Source organism: Canis lupus, chromosome 37, assembly GCF_048164855.1.
Source record: "Canis lupus baileyi chromosome 37, mCanLup2.hap1, whole genome shotgun sequence".
In the NCBI taxonomy this organism is placed as follows: domain Eukaryota; kingdom Metazoa; phylum Chordata; class Mammalia; order Carnivora; family Canidae; genus Canis; species Canis lupus.
In genome coordinates, this window is record NC_132874.1 from 810,209 (window position 1) to 833,101 (window position 22,893).

The 22,893-nt window shown below is 39.6% G+C and overlaps 2 non-coding genes across 2 annotated transcripts; one reads left to right on the top strand and one right to left on the bottom strand.

Moving 5' to 3' along the window:
- Nucleotides 1-1,341: 1,341 nt before the first annotated feature.
- TRNAA-AGC (transfer RNA alanine (anticodon AGC)) lies at nucleotides 1,342-1,413 on the top strand. The gene has a single exon. It is a non-coding gene; the product is annotated as a tRNA-Ala (tRNA).
- Nucleotides 1,414-22,719: 21,306 nt separating this feature from the next.
- TRNAA-UGC (transfer RNA alanine (anticodon UGC)) lies at nucleotides 22,720-22,791 on the bottom strand. The gene has a single exon. It is a non-coding gene; the product is annotated as a tRNA-Ala (tRNA).
- Between the last annotated feature and the right edge of the window lie 102 nt (nucleotides 22,792-22,893).

A 22,893-nucleotide genomic window follows, 5' to 3' on the forward strand; every position in this document is an offset into this window, starting at 1 on the left:
TTAAAAAAAAATTCTCTTTGGCAAATAATTATTTACAAAAAAATAATTTTATCTGTTTCTTTCAAGATACCAGACTATTATCAGAAACCATATTCCCTGAACATCGAGTTGGAAGGCTGAATGAAGACCTGTCGTTGTCTTCTCCTGTTTCTCTTTGTATCCTGACAAAAATCTGAAGTCTTTAGGCAGACTGGCTAGTATGTCTATGCACCAGAGGGGCACGTCCCTTCCATTAAAACAGTCACTGGCAAAAAGAAAGGCATAGGCCATAAGTATTCTAGAGAACTCATGATTTGTACAAACTGTCTGGGCTCACCATCTCTACTGCAGGTTCTCTTAGCAAGGTGGAAGGATGAGGTACGCTGGTGTGCTCCGGGGCGCCCCCCCACCCCCACTTTCACTTCCTTCCCCACCCCGACCCCGACCCCGACCCCGACCCCTAGTCCAGCAGCCCGGACACAAGCACATCCGAGCCTCGGCGCGCCGCAGCATCAGCTCTCCCCTCTCTTCTCCTTAGCGGTCCCATCCATTCTTCCAGATTCGCTCACAGGTCACTGTGTCCGGGCGCGCCCCTGAACTCTAGGCAGACACAAAACCTCGGTTTGCGCCCCTTGGGGAGGAAGGGCCCCAGACGGGGGGAGAACCACTCCCTCTGCAGCAGATAAAGCATCGCGAAGGCAGAGGTTTAACTTCAATCTTAGAAGGAACGCGTTTCTCACTTCTTTCCGGGCCCTTTGTTCCAAAGAATCAGAGCGGGATTTGAGGATTTGTATTCTCTAGGTCGGATTTGCATTCTTTGGATTAAATGAGGGTCAGAAGGACGCATCCAAACATGCATCAGCTCCACCCTTTAGCCCTCCCAAGAGTTTACAGCGGAAGGTTATTTTTACAACAGAATTCCCTCCACCCGTTCCTTGTTTTCTAAGGAAAGGCGCATAGCGGTTTCTGGAGCCCGGGAATAGGGTGCAGAAATGCGGAGAATTTGGGGGTGGGGCGCATTTTGGGGTGTTGCATAAAGACAGTCGTTGGGAAAGCGTTTTTTTCTTTCTTCGGAGTATCTTTCCTTTGACGCACAGGCCTTTGAGAAAAGAAAAGCACTCAGAGAAGGAGGGTGTGGAAGTGTTTCTTACTGAGATTTCCCGCCCCAGCGTTCTCTCCTCGCGTCCTGGATGTCGGCGATTGACGAGTTAGTCAGAATTTCGTGGCAGCGGATTTCTACAGAGGAGCGAGGTGAAAATTCGAGTTCTCTTTTACAAAAGAACAAAACAGTCTAAAACGTTAAAGGGGATACATTTGCTCAATTTCATGAAGATAGTTTAGGAAAGTCACATCCCACGTGGCGGGGATGTAGCTCAGTGGTAGAGCGCATGCTTAGCATGCATGAGGTCCTGGGTTCGATCCCCAGCATCTCCAGTTTTTCTTGCTTCCGGTCCCAGCCTGGTTCAGGAAATGAATGATCTTGCTCCTGAGCCCCTGCAGTCGGCAGGACTGTACACGTAACCCTACCGCTGTGAGCGCTGCATCCACCTGGCGCCGGCAGCGCAGGCAGGTGCTTCCACACTCAGCTGATCCGGAGCGGGTTGGTCACTCCCGGCTCCAGGAAAAAAGCACTGTTGACATCTACGCATGTCAACCCTGAGCTAGAAAGGTCTGGGGACGAACTCGTATCTTGGCTTGGTCTGAGGTCTCCCAGGTCGAGATTCCGCGGGAGGAGGGTTTCTTCTGCCGACTCGCGGCTGCCCACGCTGGGGGACCTCCGCCGGCCACCTGACCCTCCGCCCCGAGGTGCCACCCGGGAGCTAGGCCTGCGCCCTGCGATGGGTGTACTCGCGCGTCTGGGGCCGGCCGGCCAGCCGCACACTCTCCACGTTGCCTCCGACCCGGCTAGCTGCGATCCCGCGCGCAGAATCCGCCGCACTTGGACCCGGAGCCTGCGGGTGAGGACCTCTTCTTGGTGTTCTCGCTTAGAGACCTGCTCGCTCTGGGAGCGCGAAGTCTCGGCCCTTGGGCCTCAGTCTCTGCCTCTGCAGGTGGGACACCTGGTCACAGGGACCAGAGCAGGGAATGCAGGAAATGGTTGTTCCCCCAGGCAGGCGCCTGGCCGCGCCAGAGGCCCAGAGACCGCGGACGAGCCCCCCGCAGTGCCAATTCTCCATTCAGTGCAGGTGCAGGAGCACCGCGGAGGCAATGATGCCTATCATCCTTCATGTCAGGCTCTCACGTTTTGCTTGTGCTGCCTAACTCCTTAAGAAAAACCGCACAAAATTAAGGTACGGGCCTTGGAGTGGGCCTATGAACGTCTGGGTCCTGGAGCTAACACCTGTGAGCTGCAGGATCAGTCCTGCTGTCCCGCGGGTCCCGCGCACTAGCTCTCGCCGGTATTTACACAGGCCGGCAGCAGTGTGACTCAGTGGAGCCTTAAAGATGCTGGAATACTCTGAACTAAATTAAAATTAGTATCCATAGCATCTACCAAGTGAGTGGTCTACATGCTTTTCCTTGCGTGTTCTCACGTTTTCCGTGTGCCATGGTGCCCACAGCCAAGGCTGGCCGCTGTCAAATAACAAGAGCTCTATGAGGCAACAGTAACAGTCTTGAGTCGTAATTAATCTTTCATCCCCGTCTTGTCTTCTGTCTTCACCTCAGGTCACCAGACTATGATCAGTTCCGTCAAAGATTGTTTTTAGGATTCCTCTATTGCAAACCACACAGACTCTCCTTGAGCTCAACCCATAAACATTTTAGGCACAGTTCAAGCAAAATTATTTTATTTATTTTTTTAATGAAGTGTGCGGAGGACATAGGGAAGAATGGGGAAAGAGAGAAATGGTTAGAATTCCCTGAGCCCAGAAATGTCTTTAAACAATAATGTTTTTAACAATATTTCAAGAGATGACTATTTTAATTAGATGAAGCCAGACTTTATTTTCTGCAGTTTTTCTGCATACAGAGTATTAAGAGGAGCACAGATAGAAAGAAAAGGTGTTATTTTCTAAGAACATAGATATGAGCAGAGAGCTGACATCTGGGGAAAATTTTATTTGCTGCTCTTTATTCCTTAGCATTGAAGCAAAGGCCAAAGACTCCGTTTACTTAGCATCAATGAAACTTCTCTGAGCCTACACTGAGTTTGACTCCATTTCATAGTTTCTACAGTCTTGTGGCTAGAGAAAATTTAGAGGCGTGAACCTAGGTCATTCTGTGAAAAAAATACACCTTATTCTTTTCATTTCAAGGAAAAAAATTTTTAAATTGGAGTTCAATTTGCTAACATATAGTATAACACCCAGTGCTTATCCTGTCAAGTGCCCCCCTCAGTGCCCATCACCCAGTCACTCCATTCTCCCCACTCACCTCCCCTTCCGCTACCCCTTGTTCATTTCCCAGAGTTCGGAGTCTCTCATGTTTTGTCACCCTAATTTTTCCCACTCATTTTCTCTCCTTTCCCCTATAATTCCTTTCACTATTTTTTATATTCCCCATATGAGTGAGACCATATAATGATTGTCCTTCTCCTATTGACTTACTTCACTCATAATACCCTCCAATTCCATCCACGTCGAAGCAAATGGGTATTCGTCGTTTCTAATCGCTGAATAATATTCCATTGCATATATAGACCACATCTTTATCCATTCATCTTTCTATGGACACCGAGGCTCCTTCTACAGTTTGGCTATTGTGGACATTGCTGCTATAAACATTGGGGTGCAGGTGTCTCGGTTTTTCACTGCATCTGTATCTTTGGGGTAAATCCCCAGTAGTGCAATTGCTGGGTTGTAGGGTAGCTCTATTTTTAACTCTTTGAGGAACCTCCACACAGTTTTCCAGAGTGGCTGCACCAGTCCCGATTCCCACCAACAGTGCAAGAGGGTTCCCCTTTCTCCACGTCCTCTCCAACATTTGTTATTTCAGTAGAGGGCAATTCTAATGCTGACTTCAGTGACTCCACAACAGGTTGGTGTGTATTTAGCTCCTACAGGTTGAGGATCCATGAGAAAAATACAAAAGAGCAGCCTCCGCAAACAGCAACACGAGGAGCGGAGAGCCAGGCGTACGCAGGGTGGCCGCACAGAGCGGTGCTGTCCGCGCGGGGAACAAGTGCGCTGTCGGCCTGGGGCGCTGGGGCGCTGGGGCGCTGGGGCGCTGGGGCACGGCGCTGCCGGCGCTCGGGGCTGGACCACTGGGGTGGGTGGGTGACCCCTGAGCAACCCGCCCCCTGCTGCTGCTGCTCCTTCCCCAGGCGGGGCTGGAAGGTGTTAGGACTCTGGGTGGTGTGGGTTTGCCTTGGTTTTCAGGGTACAGGTGTGCGGCCCTCCAGCAGCCAAAGGCGAAGTTCTGACGGCTTCTGCTGGAGGATGCTGTCACTCACGATGAGAACACCCACTCAGCTGATGATTCTCGATTCCTGCAATAGAGTGGGATATAAAAACTGTCGGGGCCTCGCTTGGAGGAGCCCCTGCCCGCGCACAACAGTCGGCTTGGCAGCTCGGTCTTGGGTTCCTTGGTGGCCCCGGGGATTTTCCCAGAGAATCGGAGAGCGCGCATGCGTGCTGCCTAACTGGTGGGAGTCTGAGCCCGGGAGCCGGGGCCGCCCGCGCGAGTCTGCCCTTCCCGCCAGGCCACCTGTTCCAGAAAGGCTTGCAGTAGTCACTCTAATCAGCAGCGCAGCTTTTCGCCTAATTGGGTACAGTTTGATCGGAAAAGCACCTCTATCTATGATGTACCTTGCTCCGTGGGTTAGTCGGCTAAAGCACCTGTCTCTTGTAGACAGGAGATTCTGGGTTTGAATCCCAGCGGGGCCTGCTCAGGTTTTAGGGGTTGTTTTGGATTTTTTTTTTTTCTGGCAATTTATTCAAACTTTTTAGTCTGAAATCTGCTATAATTTCAGTATCACATCTACTGCTTGGGAGCTCTTCTCTCCTTACACCTGCGTTCTCAATGACTCTCTGCCCCTCTACTGGTGATTTATCATGTGGTTCTGCTGTGCATTTAACTACTGGGGTGTTCAAGATCAACTACAGAGTTTCTAAAATAAAATTTGAAAAATTTTAATTCAAGCTATTTAAAAATATATTCTGCTAGGTTTTCAAACTCCAGCCATCTTACTTAAAACATACATAGATGAAAAATGGTTGCAGTTTATTGAACACTTACAATGTTGCACTTTTGTATTTTTGCACATACCTTTAAATCTCTAAAAGTACTCATAAAAGTAAGCATTATTAGACACATTTTGTGGATGAGAAAGCAGAATCAGAGAGAAGCAAAGTAACTTGCCCAAATTAAAGTTAGTACATAAATAATCAAGCTAGGGTCTTAGCCTAATATGGTTCTAAGCCATGATCTTGTATTTCAAATAATTTTATTTATAAAATCAAACGAGGGGGTGCCTGGGTCCCTCAGTGGGTTGGGGGCTGCCTTCCCCTCCGGTCATTATCTCAGGGTCTTGGGGTCCAGCTCTGCATCTCAGGTTCCCTGCTCCAGCAGGGAGTCTGCATATCCCTCTCCTTCTACCCCACACCCCCTCATGCTCTCTCACTCTCTCAAATAAATAAATAAAATCTTTTTTAAAAAATCAAACAGTATTCAGTATGGTTTAGAATAATAGTTTTTAAAAGTGTATGGCACATGAACTCATTAGATTATCTGATGAAAACTTGTCTATGATCACCATCAAAAACAAAAAAGCCAACAGACATATGGACACGGTTTGTATATTCTTTCAAGATGTTGCTGACTTCCTAAGTTCTTGAATGTCCATGAACCACTAAAAAAAAATCCTTGACTTCCATAAAACAATATATTAAATCAAAATTGGTGTTTAGCAAACATAAACAATTACAGGGAGATATTTACTTTTGATGTTATTTTTTTTATAGGACTCTTAATCTCTCTCCTAAATTGACTTAAATTAGGCCCTCAGGCAGACATCTGGTCAGAGTTGTCATGACTCTAGGTCAGAATGCCAATTTCAAGAAGTTTTATTTCTGGATCTGAGATCACTGAAATGAGTTCTGGAAGGTTTTCTGCATGCACAAACACCTCTTAGAGCTGATCTCAAGAAGTAGATAAACCTTCATCTCTTTTGGCTGACAGCTCATTCAATCATTTCCTCAATTATTTGAAGAATCATGTATTGTATTCCTACTCCTCCAACATATGGAAAAGTAAGCTGAATGGTTCTGGTCTCCACCTCAAAGGAGATAAGAGCTTAGGGGGTGAGGGGGGAGGCAGAGGCAGAAATCAATTACATGATCACAAAGTGAAAGAAAATGTCATAGCTATGATAAATGCGACAAAAAATAATGACTAAGATTTAGGAGAACATATGCAAGAGATTTCATTTAATCGAAGTCAGAGAAGCAGAGACTTGAGTTGCAAAAGAAAAGGAAGAATTAAAAAGAAAAAGAAAAGAAAAGAAAGGAAAAGAAAAGAAAGAAAAGAAAAGAAAGAAAAGGAAGAATTATGTAGAAAAGAGAAGTAGAGCAGAGAGACCTCCAGGCAGAAGAAACTAGGCAAAAGTGCGTAGGACCAAAGGAAAGCCAGCATGGCTAGAGCGGAAAGGATTCACACAAGCAGGATGAGAAATGAGGCTGGAAAAGTATAGGGATGAACCATTACAGGGTTTTATCTGCCATGTTGGGGTGTTTCAATTTTATACTAAGAGCAACCACGGTGGATGTGGTAGTTAACATGAACACATTCTGAAAAATGACTAAGAGAAAAAATGTGAAATTTCAAATTTTTTTCCTAAGTTATTCATTGTTTTCTTTTTGGAAAATAGATGTAAAATAAAAAAAAAAATTAAGCAACATAACCAGAGGTGCAGAAAGCATAAATGTAAAAAAAAATAATCAAAGGGAATTGGCATCAAGTTCTAGGGAGAAAAGTTCCCAAATTGAGAAAGCCTGTTTCTATAACTCCCAGGAACTATTACTTGCAAATGACTCCTTTTCAGGATATTTTTAGATTAAATTTTGTCAGTAAAAAAAGTAAACACATCCATTCCCTTTGCTTAATTATAGATCAGTAAGGAGCGATCTTATCTTCTTTCTTGAAAGAAGATAACTGATGTGTTTAAACTGATGTGTTTGTGAGCATTATTGTGCTAATGAGGAGTTGTCTTTGGAAATTTAAACTCTCCATTCTGTCTCTTATTGGATATTCCTAACTATTGATGTAAGAGAATTTGGAGGTCAAGTCTTCCAAGGTTTTTTGTTTTTTGTTTTGTTTTGAGCTCCAAGAGGTTTTATCCAAGGTGCCTTAATGGAATTTTGCAGTCTCCTCAAATTCAGCCAAAAGCTGAATCAGTTTCTTCATAGTACAAACTTAACAAAGAACCCCTAAAATTCTGCATTGGGCATAAATTAAAAAGTGAATTCAATCCAGAGATGCCCTCCGCTCTCTGGGGAAAGCAGTATTTACTCAATGGCTCAAATTGTTATTGTAAAAAATAAAATCTGTGTTCATATAAGGGCAGAGAAAAGGCTGGCATTTAAGTTGCTGACCACACACAGAAGAAAAGGAGCATGGAGTTTGGGATGACGAATGTGTAAACATGTCCTAAAATCTGCCATTAACCAAATGTGGGCCTTTGTTATGTGACTTGGCTATCCTTGCTCATGTTTCATTCTTTTAACTGTTACTTCTTTTTTTTTTTTTTTTAAATTTTTATTTATTTATGATAGTCACACAGAGAGAGAGAGAGAGGCAGAGACATAGGCAGAGGGAGAAGCAGGCTCCATGCACCGGGAGCCCGACGTGGGACTCGATCCCGGGTCTCCAGGATCGCGCCCTGGGCCAAAGGCAGGCGCCAAACCGCTGCGCCACCCAGGGATCCCTTAACTGTTACTTCTAAGGTAATTTTATTTTTACAGAAAAGTTACAAGAATAGAACAAAGAATTCCTACTTATCCATCATCCACACTTCCTAAATATGAGCAATTGATCTCATTTAGTTTATCCTATTATATATATATAATGTTATATTATATATATATAATTTTTCATGGATCATTTGAGAGGAAGTTGTAAACCATAATGATCCTTTATCTTTAAACACTTCAGTGTATGTTTCCTAATAATAATATTCATTTGCATAACCACAGAATAATTATAAAAATCAGAATTAACATTGATATAATACCATTATCCAATATACAGGTCTTATTCAGACTGTTAATTGTCTTTATAATGTCCTTTTTAGAAACTTTCTTGTTTCATTTTGGTAAAAACATTTGACATGAGATCTCTTCTCTTAACCAATCTTTCTTTTTTATTAAGTAAACCCTATGGCCAACACGGGGTTGAAATTCACCACTCCAAGATTAAGAGTCACATGCTCTACCAACTGAACCAGCCAGGCACCCCTATCTTAACCAATTTTTAAGTGTACTATAGATTATTGTTGACTGTAGGTACAATGTTTTACAGATCTTTAGAGTTTATTCATCTTGTTTGACTGAAACTTTATGCTCCTTGGTTAGTGACTCCCCATTTTCCCCTCCCCTCAACCAGCATTCCACTCTGATTCTATGAATTTGACTATATTAGATACCTCATGTAAGTGGAATCATGCAGTATTTGTCTTTTTGTGACTAACATATTTCGCTTAGTATTATTCATCAAAGTTCATCCATGTTTTTACATATCATAAAATTTCCTTCTTTTTAAAGAGAATAGTATTCCAATGTCTGCCCATATCACAATTTCTTTATCTATTGATCTGTCAATGGAAGTTTAAGTATTTTTCACATATTAGCTATCCTGAATAGTTTTGCAGTGATGATCAAATGAATGCAAGTATCTCTTCCAGATCCAGATTTCAGTTACTTTAGATAAATATCCAGAAATGGGATTGTGGTATTATATGCTAGTCCTATTTTTAATTTTTTAAGGAAGCTGTATTCTGTTTCCTATAGCAGATGCACCATTTTGCATTCCAACCAACAGTGTGTTAGACTTGCAATTTCTCCACATCCTCACCAGTACTTGTTGTCTTCATTTTTTTGATAGCAGCCATCCTGACAGATGTGAATGAAAATATCTCATTGTGGTTCTAAATTGCACTTACCTCATTATTAGTGATGTTGAGCCTTTTTGTATACCTGTTTACTATTTGTATGTTTTCATCAGAGAAATTTCTATTCAAGTCCTTAGCCCATTTTTAAATCAGGTGATCAGTTTTTTTCTTAAGTTATTAAGTTGTGGGAATTCTTTATATAGTATGGAGATTAATCCTTTGTTAGATACATGGTTTGCAAATATTTTCTCTCATTGTAGAAGTTGCTTTTTCAATCTACCAAGTGATTGTTTCCACTCATTTTTCTCTTTCTGCTATACAGAGAAAACCTTTTAGTTTGATGTAGTCCCACTTGCTTATTTTTGTTGTTGTTGTTGTTGCCTGTGCTTTTGGTGTCATATTCATAAAATCATTGCTCAGACCAATGTCATGAAACTTTTGTACTGTTTGTATCTAGGATTTTTACAGTTGCAGGTCTTACATGTAAGTCTTTAATTCATTTTGAGTTGATTTGTGTGTTATGTAAGATAAGAAACTAATTTTCTGATGAATAATCAGTTTACCCAGCACTATATATCCTTTCTTCACTGGTATTCTCAGCACCCTTGTGAAAGATCAGTACCATATATGCATGGATTCATTTCTGGGCTCACTATTCTGTTCCATTGTTTTATATGTCTGGTTTTTTTTTTAAAGGTTTTATTTATTCATGAGAGACACAGAGAGAGGCAGAGACACAGGCAGAGAAAGAAGCAGGCTCCATGCAGGGAGCCCGATGCAGGATTCATCTAGGGACTCCAGGATCATGCCCTGGGCTGAGGGCAGGTGCTAAACTGCTGAGACACCCAGGGATCCCTATATGTCTGGCTTTATGCCAGTATCATAGTGTTTTAATTATTGTGGCTTTGTAATATATTTTGAAATCAGGAAGTGTGATGCCTCTGGCTTTGTTCTCAAGATTGATTTGACTATAAGTGGTCTTTTGTGGTTTGATATGAATTTTATAATTTTTCTATTTCTGTATAAAATACTACTGGGATTTTGATAGAGATTGCATTGATCTTTAGATTTCTTTGGATAGTATGGACTTTTTAACAAGGTTAAATCTGCCAATCCATGAACATAGGACATCTTTCTATATGGGTCTTGTTTAATATCTATCATCAGTGCTTTATAGTTTTCTGTATACAAGTCTTCCTTCTGGGGTGCTGGGTGGTTCAGTAGGTTAAGAATCTGCCTTTGGCTCAGGTCATGATGGGGTTCTGGGATCAAGTCCCATGTAGGGCTCTCAGTACGGAGCCTACTTCTCTCTCTCCCTCTTCCTGCCATTCCTCCTGCTTGTGCTTTCTTTCTCTCTGTCAAATAAATACATAAAAAATTTAAAAACCAAGCCTTCCTTCCACTTACTTAGTTGAGTCTATTCCTAGATATTTTACTCTTTTTGGTGATAAATGGGATTGTTTTAATTTCCTTTTCAGATAGCTCATTGTTAGTGTATAGAAACAAAACTAACATTTTTATTTGTATTTGTTAATTTTGTATGAATTTACTGAAATTATACTGCAATTATACTGAATTTATACATTAATTTTAACACTGTTTTAATGAGGCCTTTAGGGCTTTCTATATATAGGATCATGTTGTTTGCCAATATGGACTTCGTTTTTCTACTTTCTGGATGCATTATTACTTACTTTTGGGGGGTGCCTTTTTTTTTTTTTTTTGGTAACTCAGTGTTTTTTTTATTACTATTATTTTTAAAAATTTTATTGGAGTTCAACTTGCCAACATATAGCATATCACCCAGTGCTCATCCTGTCAAGTGCCCCTCTTACTGCCTGTCACCCAGTCACCCCAACCCCCTACCCACCTCTCTTTCCACTACCCCTTGTTCATTTCCCAGAGTTAGGTGTTCTGTCACCCTCTCTGATATTTCTCACTCATTTTCTCTCCTTTCTTGGGGATGCCTCTTATTTCTTTTTCTTGCCTAATTGCTCTGGCTAGAACTTCTAGTGCTATGTTGAATGGAAGTGGGCATCCTTGTTTTGTTCCTGCTCTTAGAAGAAAAGGTTTCAAATTTTCACTGTTGAATATGATATTAGCTGTGGGCTTTTCATGTATGGCCTTTATTATACTGAGGTGCTTTTCTTCTATTCCTAGTTTGTTGGGAGCTTTTATCACGAAAAGGTGTTGAATTTTGTCATGTACTTTTTCTGTGTCTTTTGAGATGATCATATGGTTTTTATTCTTAATTTTATTAATGTTGCTTATCACATTGATTTACGAATGTTGAACCATCCTTGAATTCCATTTAGTCATGATATATATTATCTTTTAATGTATTGTTGAATTCAGTTTGCTAGATTTTGTTAAAAAATTTTTCCATTTGTATTCATCAGGGATATTGGCCTATAATTCTTTTCTTGTGATGTTTTTATCTGGTTTTGATATTGGGGAAATCCTGACCTCATAAATGAGTTTGGAAGTGTTTATACTCTAGCTTTTAGAAGAATTTGAGAAGAATTTCCATTAAGTTTATTTTAAATGATAGGATTCACCTGTGAAGCCATCTGGTCCTGGGCTTTACTTTGTTGGGAGATTCTTGACTCAATCTCCATTATAATTATAGGTCTGTTCTACTTTGTATTTTTTTTTTTCATGATTTAGTCTTGGCAGGTTGTAAATGTCTAAGAATTTATCCACTTCTAAGTTGTCCAATTTGGTGATATTAATTTTTCATAGTCAGCTCTGATGATCCTCTTTGTCTCTCTGGCACCAGTTGTAGCATCTCTTCTTTCATTTCTGATTTTATTTGAGTCTTCTCTCCTTTTTTATTTATTAGTTTAGCTAGTGTTCATCAATGTTTATCTTTCCAAATTCAACTCTTAGTTTTATTAATTTTTTTCTATTGTTTTTCTAGTTCTCTATTTCATTTATTTCTGCTTGATTTCTCACTATTTCCTTCCTTCTGCTAACTTTGGGCTTATTTTGTTTTTCTTTTTCTTGTTCCTTGGGTTGTAGAGTTAAATTGTTTATTTTAAATCTTTCTTCTTTTTTAATGTAAGCATTTATTACCATGAATTTCTGCCTTGGTACCACTTTAGCTGCATCCCATAAGTTTGGGTATTTGTGTTTTTGTTTTGTTTCTCAAGGTTTTTTTCTAATTTCCTTTTTGATATTTTCTTTAATTCAATGGTTGTTCAGTAATGTGTTGTTTTATTTCTACATATTTGTGAATTTTCCAGTTTTCCTTCTGCATTTGATTTCTAATTCCATTCCATGATAGCAAGAAAAGGTACTTGGCATGAATTCAACCTTCTTAAATTTATTAGGACTGTTTCTGTGACTTAATATATGATCTATCCTGGAGAAAAACCTATGTGTACTTGAGAAGAACGTATTCTGATGCTGTTGAGTGAAGTATTTTGTATATGTCTTTTAGGTCCATTAGGTCTGTAGTATTACTCAAGATTTGTTTCCTTATGGTTATACTTTGATTGATATACTTTCTGGATGTTCTATCCATTATTCAAAGTGAGGTATTGAAGTCTAAAACTACTATTGTATTGCTATCTATTTATGTCTTCAGTTCTGCCAATGTTTGCTTATATATTTAGATACTCTGATGTTGGGTGCATGTATATTTATAATGGTTATTTCATCCTTGTGGATTGATCCTTTATTCATTATAAAATGTCCTTCTTTGTCTCTTATAACATTTTTGACTTAAAGTTTCTCTTTCTCATGGGTGCCTAGGTGGCTCAGTTGGTTGACCATCTATCTACCTTCAGCCCAGGTCATGCTCTCAGGGCCCTGGGATTGAGTCCTGCATCAGGCTCCCTGCTCAGCGGGGAGTCTGCTTCTCCCTCTCCTTTGTCCCTCTCCCCTGCTCATTTTCTCTCTCTCTCAAATAAAAAAAAAAAGCTTCTCTCTATGCATAATATTATATTAAATATAATACTTATTCTGATATAAGAATTGCCATCCCCGCTTTCTTTTGGTTACCATTTGCATGGAGTATCTTTTTCCATTCCTTCACTTGCAGCCTATATGTGTCTTTAAATCTAAAATAAGTTTCTTGTAGACAACATAGTTGGGTATTTATTTATTTATTTTTAAAGATTTTAATTATTTATTCATGAGAGACACACAGAGAGAGGCAGAGACATAGGCAGAGGGAGAGGCAGGCTCCCTGCAGAGAGCCTGATGCAAGACTCAATCCCAGAACCCTAGGATCATGGCTTGAGCTAAAGGCAGATGCTCAATCACTGAGCCACCCAGGTGCCCCTCCTTTTTTTAAGAGAGAGGAAGAGAGTGAGGAGAGGGGAAGGGAGAGAGAGATCATTACCTGAGCTGAAATCAAAAGTTGGATGCTTAACTGACCGAGCCACTGGGCACCCCAGTTGGGTCTTGTTTTTAGCCATTGAGTCATTGTATGTTTTTTGTTTGGGGGGTTTAAATCATTTACATGGAAATTAATTACTGATAGAGAAGGCTTTATTATTGCCATTTTGTTAATTATTTCCTGTTAATCTTGTAATCATTCTGTCTCTTATTCTCTTTTGCTGTCTTCCTTTATGTTCTATTAATTTTTAAAATTGATATGCTTTTATTCCTTTCTCTTTTTCTTTTGTGTATGTGTGTATATGGTTATCTTGGGGCTTACATAAAATATATTATACTTACAACAGTGTATTTTAAGCTAATAACAACTTTCATTCAATTCCAGACAAAAAAGTTCACACTAGTTTATCCCACACTTTTTAAAAATATTTTTTATTTTTAAGTAATCTCTATACCCAATGTGGGGCTGGAACTTATGATCCAGAAGTCAAAAGTTGCATACTTTTCCAAATGAGGAAGCTAGAAGCTTCCCACACACACTTTATGTCATTATTGTTACAATTTACATCTATTCATATTGTGTATCTTTTAAATATATTTTTAGTTATAGTTATTTCTTTTTTTTTTAATTTTTTTTATTTATTTATGATAGTCACACAGAGAGAGAGAGAGAGAGGCAGAGACACAGGCAGAGGGAGAAGCAGGCTCCATGCACCGGGAGCCCGATGTGGGATTCGATCCCGGGTCTCCAGGATCGCGCCCTGGGCCAAATAGTTATAGTTATTTCTGATAGCTGTTTCTTTTAATTATTATGGTAGAATTAAAAGTGATTTGTTTACCATCATTACAGTCATATATTCTGTATTTGCCTATATATTTGCTTTTACCTGTGAGTTTCATACTTTTTCCTTTCATTTTTAAAAATTTAAATTCAATTAATTAACATATAGTGTATTGTTAGTTTCAGAGGGAGAGTTCAGTGATTCATCAGTCTTATATAACACCCAGTTCTCATTACATAACATGTCCTCCTTAATGCCCATCACTTTGTTACCCATCCCCCCCAGCCCAGCAACCCTCAGTGTGTTTTCTATGATTAAGAGTCTCTTATGGTTTGTCTTTCTCTCTGATTTCATCTTATTTTATTTTTCCCTCCTTTCCCCTATGATCCTCTGTTTTGTTTCTTAAATTCCACATATGAATAAGATCATATGATAATTGTTCTCTGATTGACTTATTTCACTTAGCATAATACCCTTTAGTTCCATCCATCTCACTGCAAATGGAAAGATTTTTTTTTTTTTTATGGCAAAGTAGTGTTCCATTGTATATATAGACCACATCTTTATCCATTCATCTATCAATGGACATCTGGGCTCTTTCCATAGTTTGGCTATTGTGGACATTGCTGCTATATTGGGGTGCAGTTGTCCCTTCAGATCACTGCATTTGTATCTTTGGGGTAAATCCCTAATGGTACAATTGCTGGATTGTAGGTTAGCTCTATTTTCAACTTCTTGAGGAACCTCCATACTGTTTTCCAGAGTGGCTGCACCAGCTTGCATTCCCACCAACAGTGTAAGAGGGTTCCCTTTCTCCATATCCTCACCAAAATATGTCATTTCCTGACACTAATTTTGACTACTCTGGACCGGTGTGAAGTAGTATCTTATTGTGGTTTGGATATGTATTTCCCTGATGCCAAGTGCTGTGGAGCATTTTCCCCCCATATGTCTGCTGGCCATTTGCATGTCTTCTTTGGAGAAATATCTGTTCATGCTGTCTGTCCATTTCTTGATTGGATTATTCACTCTTTGGGTATTGAGTTTGATGAGTTCTTTATAGATTTTGGATACTAATCCTTTACCTGATAAGACACTTGCCAATATCATCTCCCATTCTGTCAGTTGTCTTTTAGTTTTGTTGACTGTTTCCTTTCCTGTGCAAAGTTTTTATGTTGATGAAGTCCTAATAGTTCATTTTTGCCTTTGTTTCCCTTGCCTTTGCATATGTGTCTAGCAAGGAGTTGCTGTGGCCAGGGTCACAGAGGTTGTTGCCTGTGTTCTCCTTTAGGATTTATCAAAATCCTGATTCCTGTCTCACATTTAGGTCTTCATCCAATTTGAGTCTATTTTTACATATGGTGTAAGGAAATGGTTCAGTTTCATTCTTCTGCATGTGACTGTCCAATTTTTCCAGAACCGTTTGTTGAAGAGACTATATTTTTTCCACTGGATATTCTTTCCTGCTTTGTTGAAAATTAGTTGACCATAAAGTCGAGGGTCCATTCTAGGTTCTCTATGCTGTTCCTTTGGTCTGTGTGTCGGTTTTTGTGCCAGTACCATGATGTCTTAATGATTACAGCTTTGTAATATAGTTTGAAGTTCAGAATTGTGATGCCACCAGCTTTGGTTTACTTTTTCAACATCCCTTTAGCTATTCAGGGTCTTTTCTGGTTCTTTTTATTTAAGATTTTATTTATTTATTCATGAGACACACATACACACACAGAGGCAGAACACAGGCAGAGGGAGAAGCAGGCTCCATGCAGGTAGCCTGACATGGGACTCAATTCCAGGTCCCCAGGATCACGCCCTGGGCCGAAGGTGGCTCTAAACCACAGAGACACCCAGGCTGCTCCAGCTAGTATCTTTATAATGATTATTGTGAACTCTAATTCTGACATCTTACTTATATCCATATTGATTATTTCCCTGGCAGTCAGTACTGCCTCTTGTTCTCTTTTTTGAGGTGAATTTTTCTGTCTTGTCATTCTTGCAGAAAGTGGTCTATTTTCTTTTTGTAGAGTTGCAGTTATTCTTTTCTTAGATCCTTGGTGGAAGTCACAGGTGCTCAGAATGATTTAATAGCTATCTAGCTGAATTCTTGGGACCAGACAAAGCTAAGGTTTCCTACTCCTCCATCATCTTGGACTCCTTTTGCTGAGTTTCTTAGTTTTCTTATGTTGTCATGTTACTATTTAGTGTCCTTTCATTTTAACTTGAAGAGCTGTCTTTAGCATTTCTTTAAGGTGGATCTAATGGTGATGAAGTTCTTCAGTTTTTGTTTATCTCAGAAAATCTTTATTTCTTCATTTTTGAAGGAGTTTTGCTAGGTATAGTAGTTTTTGTTGGTAGTATTTTTCTTTCAGCACTTTGAATATATCACCCCACTCCCTTCCCTTCTGCAAGGTTTCTTTCTTTCTTTTTTTTTCTGCAAGGTTTCTATTGAAAAATATGTTGAGTCCCTGGGGGCATTCTTCTCTTTTTGCTTCCAACATTTTTTGTTTTTGGACAATTTTTTAAAAAGATTGTATTTATTTATTCATGAAAGACACACAGAGAGGGGCAGAGAAATAGGCAGAGGGAGAAGCAGGCTCCCTGCAAGGAGCTTGATGCGGGACTCAATCCTGGATCCCAGGACCATGTCCAAAGGCAGATGCTCAACCACTCAGCCACCCAAGCATCCCAGTCTTTGGACAGCTTAATTATAATGTGTCTTGATGTAGATTTCTTTATGTTTCTCTTACTTTATGTCCTTAGGCTTCTTGAATCTGTATGTCCCTTTCTTTATCCAGATTTGGAAGTTTTCAGCCATTATTTGTTTGAATAAATTTTCTGTTCCTTTCTCTCTCCTCCTTCTTGTGTTCCCATAATGTGTGTATTGTTCTGCTTGATGGTGTACTAAAATTTTTGTAAGCTTTATTCACTCTTTTCATTCTTTTCACATCTCTGATTTGCAGAGACCTGTTTTCAAGTTATCTTATCCTTTCTTTGGCTCAATCCAGCTGCTGTTGAACCCTTCTAGTGAATTTTTCAGTCAGATTATTGTGTTCTTCAAGCCTATGATTACCATTTGGTACTTTCTAACATTTTCTATCTCTTTGTTAAAATGCTCACTTTGTTCATGCATTGTTTTCTTGACCTCAATAAGCATCATTATTAAAGTTATTTTTAATTATGTGACAGGTAAATAACATAATTCCATTTAATTAGTGTCAGCTCCTGGAGATTTATCTTGTTCCTTTGTTTGGAACATCGTTATTTGGTTCTCCATTTTCCTTGACTCTCTGCATTGGTATTTGCACATTAGACAAAGCATTAAGCTCTCTTCATCTTTGTGGCCTAATATAGGAGAAGACCCCCACTAATCAGCTCAGCCAGAGATTATGGGCACCTCTGTCAACTCTTCTCTTCCCCAGGGCAGTTTGGTTCTTGTTTGCTTGCTCTGTGCTGAGGGTAGGTGGGGTGTCAGTGCTTCTACCAGCCCAAGCTTCTGCATCCATTCTCCTCTGGGTGGCTAGACTGTACTAGACCCATCAGAGTAATAGGACTGGTGAGAACGATGCTAGTTATTTGGGAAGCCCAGAAAAGTTGGGTTTCTGTGCACATGAATCACTCTTTTCCTCCTGAGGAGAACCTGAAAGCTGGGATTTTTTTCTGTCTGCTAGCACTCTTGCTGAACAGGAGGAAGGGTCAATGACATCTACCAGCCCAAGCTGCTGCCTCAGTTCTCTCCCAGATGGATAAACTGTGCCAGACATGTCACAGCTCCAAGACTGGCAAGACAGAGACCAACTGTCTGTGGAGAGCCCCATTGGAAAAGTTGGGGTTCTGAATGCATGAATCAATCTCTTCCCCTCTTATGTGAAGCTGGAAGTTCAGTAAACTGGGGCAGTGTCTCTGGGGAGAGAATATTCTGAATCTTCCTACCAGCTTCAGTAAGTCTGATTTTACAGTCTTCTGGGGTGCAGGAGACTTTCCATTAGTTTCTGATTTCTCAGAAAGAGAATTTGTCAATGAATTACTGCTGAATAGTGCAATTGTGGAGGGAGAGAGAAGGTCCAGGGCTTCTTACTCTGCCATCTTGGTGATGTTAGTCTCCTTCCCCCCATAATGCCTTTTTAGCAAAAGAAAATCTTTGATAATGTGCTGAATTCAGTTGTCGTTCTCTTTCATCTCCTTCAATCTGTAGGATTTCTTTTTCTTTTATGGCATTGGCATTTTTGAAGAGTACAGACCAGTTATTTTGTAAAATGTTCCATAATTTGGGTGTGAGTCCCACTGTGTCCTCACAATTAATTCTGGCTATGTAATTTGGGTAGGAATACAAGACAACTGATATTGTGTCTTTTTCAGTGCATCATATCAGTAGACATATAATATCAGTTGTCCTGTTATACTGGTGATGTTAATTTTGATCACTTGCTTATGATGATATCTGCTAAGTTTCTCCATAACTCTATATTTTTTTGTAATTAGTATCTCGTGAGAAGAAAATTTAAGACTATGTAAATATCCTGTTCTCAAGTTTCACGTATTTAATTTATCACTCATTGATGATCCTTCCTAAATCAATTATTTATGTAATGATTTCCAAAGGGTAATTTTCTAAATTTATCATTCTCTCTAGATTTATAATTTGACTTCTTATTATAAGAAGAAGATCTCTTTCTTCTTTATTGATTTATTTATTTGTATGGACTCACTTATAGGTTGTTATTGTATTCAATAGATTATAACCCATTACTATCATCATTTATTTTGATATTTCTTAATCTGAAGCACAATTCAGAGTTCAGTGTAGGAAACAGGAACACTCTATATGTGTTAAGCAGGAAGGATTTAGAAACAGGAAATTGAGTTAGTTCAAAATCAGCAGAAGTGATTGAGAAACAGACTTTAGACTAGACCTTCAAGACTCCAGAAAATATCTATAGGACTGTGTTTGTATTTTCCCTTAATTAAAAAAAAGATATATCTATAGAACTATTTTACAAGGAAAGCTAGTAATAACATTGTTGAGGCTCATAACATGCCACTGTATCTGTAATCTGGGAAACACAAGGATAAGGTCAGGAAAAATTCTTTCTCTAGAACTCTTCCCAAATCATGAAGCTGTGACTGGACATTGGAACATGGACTATGGCCACTGCATCTGCCACTACTCTCTCTCCTGGTTCTACACAGAAGCACACGTCCTCAGTCTTGCTTGCCAGCAGGAAATTGGCAACACCAGCGGGACAATATCTTGATTTGTAAAGCCCAGAGAAGTGTGCCTGTTAATTGTATTAATATAATTTGTATCAAGATCCTCAGGTAAAAGGGGCTCTGGGAAATATATTTGTAGTTTTCAAGCCCTCCAGTACAGAATGCCAGCCAGAAGAAAGTGGGAATTGATGCTGAGTGCCAATACCTAGCCAACGAATGTTAACTCTTCTTTTACCCCTGGGATGTAAAGAGAGTAACAATCATAGGTGTTATTTTTAAAAATTGCTTCTGGGATGGCATTTAGAATTGTGTTCATTTCTTGGGCTGTCATAACAAAGTCCCTTAGATGGGACGGTTTAAACAACAGAAATTTATTTTTTTTCACCACAGTTCTTGAGGATGGTAGTCTGCAGTCAGGTACTAGCTGGGTCATTCTCTTGGTCTTGTTTCCATGGCTTGTGGATAGCCAGCCTCTTCCAGTGTCTATATGGTCTTCCCTTAAGGTGTCTGTGTGGGAATATCTTCTTCTTACAAGGACACCAGTTATGTTGGATTAAGACCCACCCTAATGAGCTAACTTTAACCTAATTACATCTCTAAAGAGCCTACCTCTAAGGACAGTCACATTCTGAGGTCCTGGAGATTAGGACTTCAACACTTGAATTTTGGACGGACAAAATTCAGCCCATCAGAAGGATTAAGCACTTGTGGAATTTTCTTCAAACAAGTTTTTTTTTATTTGTTCATTGACTCACTATTTTACTAATTTATGTACTTTTCCTTCTTTCCTTCTTTCCTTCTTTCCTTCTTTCCTTCCTTCCTTCCTTCCTTCCTTCCCTTCTTTCCTTCCTTCCTTCCATCCTTAGAAACTTTCAAAAGAGATCTGAGCTAAAACTTCCAATAATTCCAATAAAATATTATTAGCATATTAGTAGAATTACGTTTCAGTGCACAAGTTAAGAAAGCTTCAATGACTGAGTGAAACATCACTTGGAGTTTCTGTTATATTGTGATTCATAATAAGAAATATATATTTGAATCTCATCCTTATTCCTGGCACGGAATTTCTAAAGCCTTTATAAAATCTTTTTTCCCCACAAAGATTTATTTGAGAGAAAGAGAGAGAGAGAGAGAAAGTGCGAGCACAGAGCCTGATGCGGGGCTTAATTCCAAGACGCTGAGATCATGACCTGAGCTGAAACCAAGACTCGAATGCTTAACTGATTGAGCCACCCAGGCACTGCCCCCCTTATAAATTTTTAAATGATAAGGGCACTAGGAGCATCTTTTGTTCTAATGAGGTGATTCTGGATGGCTCTGGGATGGGAGCTCCTGGATGGGAGTCTTCTCGTCATCAGGAAGACTAAGCTTAGATTAGAAGCTTGACATTTTCAGCACCCTCCTCTTCCACCTCCCATTCTCCAGGCAGGACAGAAGGGCTGGAAATTGAGTTGATAATTTATCATACCTACATGAGGAGGCCTCCATAAAATCCTCAAAATATGGGACTAGGGGGAGTTTCCAGACTGGTGAACACATCTAGCCAGGAGGTTGAACACCCCAACTCTATGGGGACAGAAGCTCCTGTGTTCTGGATTCTCCCAGACCTTGCTCGCCCTACTTATCTCTTCACCTGGCTGTTCATCTTTGTCCTTTTTCATATCCTTAAATAAATTGGTAAATGTAAGTAAGTGTTGCCCTGAGTTCTGTGAGCTATTGTAACAAATAATCAAATCCAAGGGGGAAAAAAAAAAAAAAAAAAACAAATCCAAGGGGGATGAAGTCTTGGAAACCTGTGATTTGTAGTCAAGCTGTGGGTGACCTGGGGACCTATTTTTTGCAACTGGTATCTGAAGTAGGAGACAGTCTCACGGGACTGAGCCCTTAACCTGCAGCATCTAACACTATCTCTAGTTAGTATCAGACTTGTGTTAAATTGTAGGACACCAGCTGGCGTCACAGAATTGCTTAATATGGGAAAGCCCCACCCATACTAGGTGTCAGAAGTGTTGTGAGTGTTGTAAGAATAGAGGAGAAACCCAGGAGAGGACTAAGGTTTTTCTGGAGATGCATTTGATCCAAGCAAATGAATCATTATTTTTATTTATGTACTATTTTTTTTGGTGTCTTAAGTAGGCTCTCCCTACAGAAGTTCAAGAACTTTAATTTTAATTTTATTGAAAGACCAGTTTCTATTACTTTACTTCACCATATCTATTTTTAGGTTCTATATTTTAAAAAATGTTTAAAAAATTAGAATTGCTCAATCTTAACATGTAAAAGATGAACTTAATCCTTGCTCAGGTAAGGGAGAAAATGCAAATAGAAGTATAGGCTTTGACCAAACAAAGCAAGAGACACAGTTATTAAAGGATTTGAGGGGATGAGTGGGGGTGAAGTTTAACTTTTTAATTTTATTTGATTTAATTTAATTGGAGCAGTGTTTTTATAGAATCACAGCAAAGCAGGGCTGTGAGTAAAGTGGCGGCATCAGGCAGGCTTGATAATGGACTCACATCCTGTTTTCTTAAAACTACAGTTACAATAAATGTTAAAAGATGTTCCTGAAAATCCTTACTGAAACTCTGGAAACTGGTTGGAAATGGAGTCTGAGTTTCTACGTCAGAGTCATAGCAGTGTTTTCGTCAAAGCCACTGTCACTTGGCCACATTACTCAGATAACTGGGGTACTCTGTTCTTACTGATATGACTTCCAAGAACAAACTTTTTCAGCCTATGTTTGTCGAGAACACTGTTTCTTAACCAATGTCCCTGATGACAATTGATAACAGTAGTTTTCTCTAATTTATAAAAAAAAAAAGCAGAAGCTAATAAAATCTTTCCCTCTCTGCAGAGATTTCTAACCTCTCTTTTCTCTCTTACACCTGAAGACTGTTCTTTGCATACAATTTCTCCTAGTCACATTCTTAGCTTCCTGCAGCCAACCAATTAGAAACTAGTTATGCTTTTACCCATTTATCCAGTGGTGCATTTTCTATTCAGCAGTTGACTTCAAATATGATCTCTACTAAAATAGAAAGCATGAGAAATAAAATATTTTTAATGGCTCAGTAAGGTAGAAGCACTTGTTACAAGGGTCAAAAAATTGTTGAAAAACAAAAATTGCAGGAGTGGGAACAAACCAGTCCATTGTCCCTGCCTAATCTCTCTTAACCCTCCTCCAAAAGAGGAATAGAGCATAAGTCTGAGTCCTCTTAGCAGTGCAAGCAAAGTGTATTTTTTCAGCAGCATATTTGACTTTCCAACTAGAATGAAATCTGATTTAGTTGTTTGAATTGCTCAGAAATATCAAAAATGCTAAAGACCAAGTATGTCTGGTTCAAGATGACAGCAAGAAACTGGAGATGCCGGGGATTGAACCCGGGGCCTCATACATGCAAAGCATGCGCTCTACCACTGAGCTACATCCCCATTGACATTTGGGCTATATGGTATAAAAATACCTTTCTTTAAAAATACACATCAACTTTCCCCAAAAAGGAATTTTGTTATACTGTGGTGTGTGAGAGTTAT